General features: G+C 40.5%; 1 protein-coding gene across 5 annotated transcripts in view; it reads left to right on the top strand.

Annotated features, from left to right (window-relative positions):
* Nucleotides 1–3,926: 3,926 nt before the first annotated feature.
* The window catches only part of Rac1l (Rac family small GTPase 1 like), a 91,138-nt gene continuing 85,977 nt past the window's right edge, over nucleotides 3,927–9,087 (top strand). The window contains exon 1 of one of the 5 annotated variants that reach the window (XR_015637460.1): nucleotides 3,927–3,986. The gene's annotated coding sequence lies outside the window, so the exon portion shown is untranslated. The remainder of the gene's footprint in view (nucleotides 3,987–9,087) is intronic. The other 4 variants (XR_015637470.1, XR_015637465.1, XR_015637464.1 and 1 more) reach the window with 4 other exon arrangements.

Below are 9,087 nucleotides of genomic sequence, written 5' to 3'. Positions count from 1 at the left end.
AGTTGTGGTCCGTGACATCATGTTGTTCCATGCAATGTAACTATAGCTGTGTATTGATGCTGGTCTCTGTCAGAATGCATGGCTCGGAGAAAACTTGTCAAGACCAGGGATTAAAGCGAGCCAGAAGAATGAGATGTCTAAAAGTTCCTGGGGAATGGGATTAGTATCTGTTCCTAGCAGCCAAGAAGCAAGAACCCATAAACCACAAGACATTTGCAATTAAAAGTATTGACTTGAAAGGAGGGATGATTAACTCTCTCTGTTCTCCATTCAAATATCATTTGGCCTGCAAGTAGGTCAGAAGATTACGAGAATCACAGTCAACCGAAATTGTTCTGGACATAAGAGAGGTAATTGAATGAGTTAAAAAGCTTTTTAAATAAATAATTATATGCATATCTCACCTCTCCAAAAAGCTAAAAGAAAGGATGAACATGCTAAACAGAGGCTAAAAGGAGAATTTGAAGCATCAACTCAAATGTTCTGGAGATGGGTATTGAAACACAGGGGATGAAAGTGTAGTGGATGTGATCTGCAGATTAGACACTAAATCCTTGCTCAGAGATAACCTGGACTATATGCTAGCTACACCGTGCTTTTAAAATCCCAGAGGAAACAGTTCTTCTGCCTTAACTCTCACGTATAGCGGCTTGGACATTCTAGCCACACTACCGGTGAGCTAATTAAGAACACATGTGGTGTTGCAGTTGCGAAAGCTGGCACATCCTTCATCAAACTCAAGTCCTTTCAAGGCATACAGATAAATGGTACCTGTTTAATGATGGTTAGTGGATGCTCATTAACTTGTCATGAATAAATCCCCTCCTGAAATACACACATGCCATAGTTTAACCTTCTTTGTGTTATAGATATGAGAGTCTAATGAGAAAAAACTCAGGAGTTGGACGTTCGATTTTCAATATTTCTCAGTCAATATCTATTGACTGAGTTCCAGGCATGCATGAAGTTCTGAGGACCCAGTGGCAAATAAAGACATGGTAACAGTTTTATAGAGCTCAAAATGTGATGGTGGGAGACAGGATATTCAAATTACGATATTATAGAATGTAGAGATTAGGAAGGGCAGGTTCTACAGGACTGGGACAGGCCTTATGTCATTCTTCGAGTGAGAAATATTAAATCGCCATTCCCATAGCCACGTGACAAGCTTTGCTTACTGAATGCTTTCTGTCAGCTAGATATAAAGAATGTCACCATCCATGTGTCTTTTGGTTGTGGGAGTCATGTTTTGTTTTGTTTTGTTTTAATCTCACTCAGGTCTTCATTGTCCGAGTACTTTCTGATCATCTCTGTACACTTCTCTGCAGTGTCTCCATCCCTTACTGTCTTTTTTTTTATCTTTATTAACTTGGGTATTTCTTATTTATATTTCTTTTTTATTTATTTATTTTTTTATTAACTTGAATATTTCTTATTTACATTTCGAGTGTTATTCCCTTTCCCGGTTTCCGGGCAAACATCCCCCAATCCCTCCCCCTCCCCTTCTTTATGGGTGTTCCCCTCCCCATCCTCCCCCCATTGCCGCCCTCCCCCCAACAATCTAGTTCACTGGGGGTTCAGTCTTAGCAGGACCAAGGGCTTCCCCTTCCACTGGTGCTCTTACTAGGATATTCATTGCTTCCTATGAGGTCAGAGTCCAGGGTCAGTCCATGTATAGTCTTTAGGTAGTGGCTTAGTCCCTGGAAGCTCTGGTTGCTTGGCATTGTTGTTCATAAGGGGTCTCGAGCCCATTCAAGCTCTTCCAGTTCTTTCTCTGATTCCTTCAACAGGGGTCCTATTCTCAATTCAGTGGTTTGCTGCTGGTATTCGCCTCTGTATTTGCGATATTCTGGCTGTGTCTCTCAGGAGCGATCTACATCCGGTTCCTGTCAGCCTGCCCTTCTTTGCTTCATCCATCTTGTCTAATTGGATGGCTGTATATGTATGGGCCACATGTGGGGCAGGCTCTGAATGGGTGTTCCTTCTGTGTCTGTTTTAATCTTTTCCTCTCTATTCCCTGCCAAGGGTATTCTTGTCCCCTTTTAAAGAAGGAGTGAAGCATTCACATTTTGATCATCCGTCTTGAGTTTCATTTGTTCTAGGCATCTAGGGTAATTCAAGCATTTGGGCTAATAGCCACTTATCAATGAGTGCATACCATGTATGTCTTTCTGTGATTGGGTTAGCTCACTCAGGATGATATTTTCCAGTTCCAACCATTTGCCTATGAATTTCATAAAGTCATTGTTTTTGATAGCTGAGTAATATTCCATTGTGTAGATGTACCACATTTTCTGTATCCATTCCTCTGTTGAAGGGCATCTGAGTTCTTTCCAGCTTCTGGCTATTATAAATAAGGCTGCTGTGAACATAGTGGAGCATGTGTCTTTTTTATATGTTGGGGCCTCTTTTGGGTATATGCCCAAGAGAGGTATAGCTGGATCCTCAGGCAGTTCAATGTCCAATTTTCTGAGGAACCTCCAGACTGATTTCCAGAATGGTTGTACCAGTCTGCAATCCCACCAACAATGGAGGAGTGTTCCTCTTTCTCCACATCCTCGCCAGCATTTGCTGTCACCTGTGTTTTTGATCTTAGCCATTCTCACTGGTGTGAGGTGAAATCTCACATCCCTTACTGTCTTAAATTGCTGCCGAATTATCATCATCTTATTTGGTTCATGGATCTGTCTCCCTGTCTTGCTAAGAACAACTGGGGATAACCAAGTAAACTGATGTCTGCTTCCTTCTCACCTCCTCCATGGCAACACATCTCTGCAGTTTTGCATGTAGGTGTACTGAAGAGAGTCCCCATGTTGGATTGCAAGCATGGCCCCTCTGCACCAGACCGTGTCTACACTCCATCACCTCATGCTATTGTTCTATCCGATTTTCTTTCCCCAGTTTGGTGTTTTATTTTATTTTTTTATCAAAGGGTCTTGTGATGTAATAGTCTTCTATAATCAGTGGTCCCCCTGCCTAAGCCCCTTCCAAGTGCTTGTGATTACAGATATCTTTCACCATGCCTGGACTTACTATTTTCCTTCCAGCTTCTTTTGTCTGCTTCCTTTCAGCATTCAACTTTGTTCAAACTGCTGCCATCATGGAAAACTCTCCTTTGGGTTCACCAGATCTGTCCTTTCTTGTCATCATCTACCTAGGACCTGGTCACCCTTTCTATGTTTTTTTTTTTTTTTTGTCTCTCTAGACCTTCAATATGTATATAGTAAACTAAACCCAATGAAACACAGTTTTCTTTACCATAGTTTCTATACTGTGGCAGCTGTTAACACGGTTGTAATAGACACGTTTTCTTCTTGTCTGTTCCATACAGTCCCCTTGTCTAGTCCTCTTCTATTTTAGGGAGGGCATAAATATTTTAATAATACTCATGGTTTTGTGTTAAAGCTATTTTCTTCTCTATTCAAAAGGTTTTAGCAGATATTTGACTTCTGATTATTCATACAATGAATGTGTGAATACATTTGTTTACAGGCCAAAGACCACATTAGACACTGCCTTCAGAAGTCTTCACACTGCTGAGGTGATTGGGGTCATGTCAGTGAGGTCCATGACTGAGTCTTTTTCTTTCTTAGCCTTTACATACATCCCTATATACTAAAGAAAATTTCTGTTTTTGATTTTTTTCCAGATTATGCTGGCAGTTAGAGATCTATTTCATTCTCTTAATTATGCAGTTAAAGATTGTGATTAAACTAGACTTTTTTTTATATGTATCACAATCCAAAGATTCTTCTTCTATCCAGAAGCTACTACTGTTGACTCGGTAGAAATACTTCTAGACCTTTATGTACATTTATATCCAACTCTAATACTCTCCTGTTGCTGCAGTGACAGATTACTTCGAATCTAGTAGCTCAGAATTACATGATTATGTTCTGCGACAGTTCTAGAACCCAGTTCAGTGTGGCATTCTTTGGGCTGAAGTCAAGGCATTCACAGGATGGCATTTCTTCTGGATGTCAGAGGTGAGACTGACCCTTACCTGTTCCAGTATCTTGAGTCTACCAGCCTTTCTTGACACCTATCCTTTCTCCTTTCAAAACTTCAACTGATGCTTTTAGAATGTCATATGATGTATTTTGATCATATTCCTCCTCTCAAAGACATAATTGTAGAATCTTTAAGTCTTTGTTCAAGCTTAATTCCTTTTCTCCCTTTCAAATTAGAACCCATATCATGGTGCTGGGCCCACACATACACTCCAAATCATCTCCCATCTCAGTATTTTTAATTCATTTACATGCTGTTCCCAGGTTCCAGAGATGCTGTGGTGGACATCTGTGAAGGGTTATTGTTCTTTACGTATCTTAGGACCCATAGCTCATGATTACCTTCTTTACATAAAAAAAAGTGTGTGTGTGTGTTTGTGTGTTTGTGTGTGTGTGTGTGTGTGTGTGTGTGTGTGTTGTACTTAATTAACTGTATGGATAGAAGGTGTCAACTCTGTTTCATATTTAGTCACAGTGGTGAGATGCCTAAGGTGGGTGATAGGAACCAAACCTGGGTCCTCTGAAATAGCAGCAAGTGTTCCTAACCACTGAGCTAGCTATCTCTCTAGGTCTGTCGCCTAACATGTACACACTCCCTGTGATCTTCTCCCTTCACTGAGCATTAGTCACTATGCTCTATTTTCATCTTCTGCTAAATTTTTTCCCTCCATCTTTATTAAATTGGATATTTCTTATTTGCATTTCGATTGTTATTCCCTTTCCTGGTTTCCAGGCCAACATCCCCCTAACCCCTCCCCCTCCCATTCTATATGGGTGTTCCCCTCCCCATCCTCCCCCCATTAACGCCATCCCTCCAACAATCATGTTCACTGGGGGTTCAGTCTTGGCAGGACCAAGGACTTCCCCTTCCACTGGTGCCCTAACTAGGCTATTCATTGCTACCTATGAGGTTGGAGCCCAGGGTCAGTCCATGTATAGTCTTTGGGTAGTGGCTTAGTCCCTGGAAGCTCTGGTTGGTTGGCATTGTTGTTCATATGGGGTCTCGAGCCCCTTCAAGCTCTTTCAGTCCTTTCTCTGAATCCTTCAACGGGGGTCCTATTCTCAGTTCAGTGGTTTGCTGCTGGCATTCGCCTCTGTATTTGCTGTATTCTGGCTGTGTCTCTCAGGAGAGATTCTACATCCAGTTCCTGTTGGCCTGCACTTCTTTGCTTCATCCATCTTATCTAGTTTGGTGGCCGTGTATGTATGGGCCACATGTGGGGCAGGCTGTGAATGGGTGTTCCTTCTGCCTCTGTTCTAAACTTTGCCTCCCTATTCCCTGCCAAGGGTATTCTTGTTCCCCTTTTAAAGAAGGAATGAAGCATTCACATTTTGGTCATCCTTCTTGAGTTTCATGTGTTCTGTGCATTTAGGATAATTCAAGCATTTGGGCTAATATCCACTTATCAGTGAGTGCATACCATGTGTGTTTTTCTGTGATTGGGTTACCTTACTCAGGATGATATTTTCCAGTTTCATCCATTTGCCTATGAATTTCATAAAGTCATTGTTTTTGATAGCTGAGTAGTATTCCATTGTGTAGACGTACCACATTTTCTGTATCCATTCCTCTGTTGAAGGGCATCTGGGTTCTTTCCAGCTTCTGGCTGTTATAAATAAGGCTGCTATGAACATAGTGGAGCATGTCTCTTTGTTGTATGTTGGGGCATCTTTTGGGTACATGCCCAAGAGATGTATCTGCTGAAATTTTTAATGGACAGTCCCCTACTTTGATGTCTCTCTTTGTGGAACCTATACTGATTTTTACCTGGAAGACTTTGTACACTTTGCTGACTTGGTTCAAATACATTTTTTCTTTCCTCAAGTTATATTGCCTTTTTTGTCACTTAAGACTTAAGGCATATACATTAATATCTTGCCCAAAAACTTTTATTTTTCATGTTACAGGTTTTACACATTCTAGTACTGTGTCTCTTGAATTTTTCATACTGTATCACAAAGTTGCCTGTGTTTCAAAAACTTCAATTTTCTAGTCAAATTTATACCCAGGATACACTCAATGATTTTTTAAAAAGTAGATTGAGGACAAATAACAGTTTTGAAGGTCAACATTTGCTTATGAATATAATCCCCAAATCCCTTTGCTAGTTTGGGACAAGATGAGCTCCCCTTTCCTGTCACTGGCTCAGGACTCTGGACAAGTCCTTGTTGACTCCATCTTCTACTAATCTTCTGTTTAACTTATTCAATGAGTATGCTGTTTCCTGCCAGTGGACGTTGTCACATCCGCTCTGTAGCCAGAGCCTCTAATTTACAACAGATCACATGTTCTTAGACTGAGCATATTTTAGACAAGGAAACTGAGTTATACATGTAGGCAAATACTGCTATATAGACAGTCTATGGTTTTGATATTTTCTTTTTTCCTCTTTTACTGTTTCTACATTTATTTTTGTCATCACTAAATTCTCTAATTGCAACTCTCACCAAAGACAGAAAAGAGGAAAAGGGAGTTTACTAGAACTCAAATCTCATTCTCCTGCATCCTCTTCCCTCATCCAAGGTCTTTTCTGGCGACACTATCCCAGGACAGATCCTCCATCAAACATCCTATTTGATGAAGCCTCCAATGAGGGCTTCCTTTTGTTGTGAAGGGATAAAGTTTGTGGGTCCTTAGTCCTACTGCAGGAAAATATCTCTACACTGTCCATTTTCCTCCCCAAGCATTCTGAAGCTTACAAACTCAGACGTAATGAATGGAACCTTTAGAGCAAACAATCATTCAACAGCATAAGTTATTTTAATGGTCCTATCTCTTGAAACTAAACTTCTACCATCTGTTCTACCCTTTAACTGCAAATGTAAAAAGAACACCATTCCCAGTGGTGTCATAAAAAGTTAGATATAAGTGATTTAAATGCATGTTTTGGTTTGGTATCCAGTGCAGTATGCATCCGAAGGAAGGCTTATATTGTATTTATTTTTTTACGACTAAATAAAAATTCAGAATGGGAGAACTTCTGTGTGGAAAAAGTAACTTTTTAGTTGACATAGAATGTTACAACTTGTTATTCATTCATTCATTCATTCATTCATTCATTCATTCACTCATTCATGTTTTTCTTCAAGTATTTGTTGGTTGTCTCATGTACCAGTAATGTGCTAGACACTTGGGTACAGAAGTCAGCAATGATAATTGGTAAGACCTCTGACTTCCATAAAGGAAAGCACTCCAGGATACTTCCTGTATGTGTGATATACATAAAAGTCACATAAAAGCTGAAACATAAATCTCATGCTTTGCTTCAGGATGCTGATGTTAGGGAGCAGAATGAAGTCAGCAGACAGTCAGATCTTGGTGGAAAACTGACAGTCACTCTACAGTGTCGCCTGTCTGAGATTGTCACTTTACCTGAATATTATTTACCTGCCTGACTTTGTTTCCCTATCCAAAACTTGGGAACACTAAGCACTGGACTGCTGTGATTGGATGGCTTATATAAAACATCCTCATAGATACATTTAGAGGTTTGTTTCCTAGGCACGTTTAAATCCTGTCTAATTGACAATCAAGATCACTGTCATGCGTGGATTCTAATTTCTGGAGCCACACCACGCACACTTCTAACTCCACAGATTTGCTTTATTTCTGAGGTTTGTACATGGGAAATCGTATGGTATTTGTTATTTCATGTCTGCATTTATTTTTGCTTGAGACTTTATCTGTATTGTTAAGTACAGTGTTACCTCATTTACTTTTGTTCTACTTAATTATTACTTGGCCACACTACTATACCTTTATCTAGTATCAGTCGGTGTTTGGATCAGGGGAAATTGTATGATAGTGTGTGTGACAAAACTTTTCCTGGGGAGGTGCAACATACATGTCTACTCACCCCAGATAGGGATGCCATGATGGACTGCAGTCTAACTTATTGAACCAATGAGTTTCATTAGGATTACTTACTGGAGTATGGGTGAAGGGTTACTTACAGGAAGCAGAAATGACTCAAAGACAGCTGCATCATCAAAGCCCACTCTAGCATGGTTGACGACTTGCAAAACTGGGAACCTGGACCATACTGCACAGCCTGCAGGCAGCTCAACAGGTTGAGAGTGTCTTCTCCAAGTGCCTCAGTTGGTCTAGACCTCTTGCAGGCAGCTGGGTTTGTTTCTCCTTCTTTCAGGCAGCTTGTTTGGTCTCAGAGTCTTCTTTGCAGCTGGCCTCTGCTTAATCTATCAGGGATGGGCTCAGTGAATCTGATCAGTTTCAGGGAGTTCTTGAATGTACTTTGTTGTTGTTGTTGTTGTCGTCGTCGTCGTCAGTTTTTTCCCTGCTTAAAGAGATCCTCTGCAAAATAGAATATTTTAATCTCAGAGGAGACAGTTGCACAACAGTATCTCTCTCTATATGTACATATATATATTTTATATACATTTATGAGCCATTTAGATACCCAGGAGAATGGAACAGTTAGTAATTCAACAGCAGTTACAATGATGACATTTACAACCACATCATGATGGGGGAAAGAACAACAGTGAACTTTAACTCAATTACCTGTCTGTGGATTGGCTGAGACTTTATTGATTTAAGCAGGACTCAGCCAGGTTTGAGTTCAAGCTGGGCACTGGGTTTCAGTGTACTCCCTGTCTTTCAACTTTGTTGAACCAATGGCTCTTCATGGCACACCCCTCTCACAGTGGATACAGCTAAGATGTTGTGCTTCACTGTAAAAGCACATTTCAAGCTCCCTGTTCACACTGTTCACTAATTTACTGTTGGCATTGTTCAAGTCAGTTGGTCAAACTCAGGGAATGGAAAAATAGTATTTTCTACTGAGTGCTGGGGAAATGGACTGGTGGTTTACACTGCTTACTGTGTCTTGAGAAGTCCCAAGTTCAGTTTCCAGGACTCATGTTATATAGTTCCCAATCATCTGTAGCTTCAGTTATGGGGTAGGGTGGGGGGAATGCCTCACCATTTTATGGCCTCTTTAGGCACATTCAAATGCATAGTATTCATTTACACACACACACTCACACACTCATACACACACAGATACACATTAATAAGAATGACTTGTAAAAATAAGTTTTCCACCTACCATGACAA

The sequence above is a fragment of the Rattus norvegicus genome, chromosome 14 (genome assembly GCF_021556685.1).
Source record: "Rattus norvegicus strain SHRSP/BbbUtx chromosome 14, alternate assembly SHRSP_T2T, whole genome shotgun sequence".
NCBI lineage: Eukaryota > Metazoa > Chordata > Mammalia > Rodentia > Muridae > Rattus > Rattus norvegicus.
This window is presented reverse-complemented; position numbering and strand designations above follow the sequence as displayed.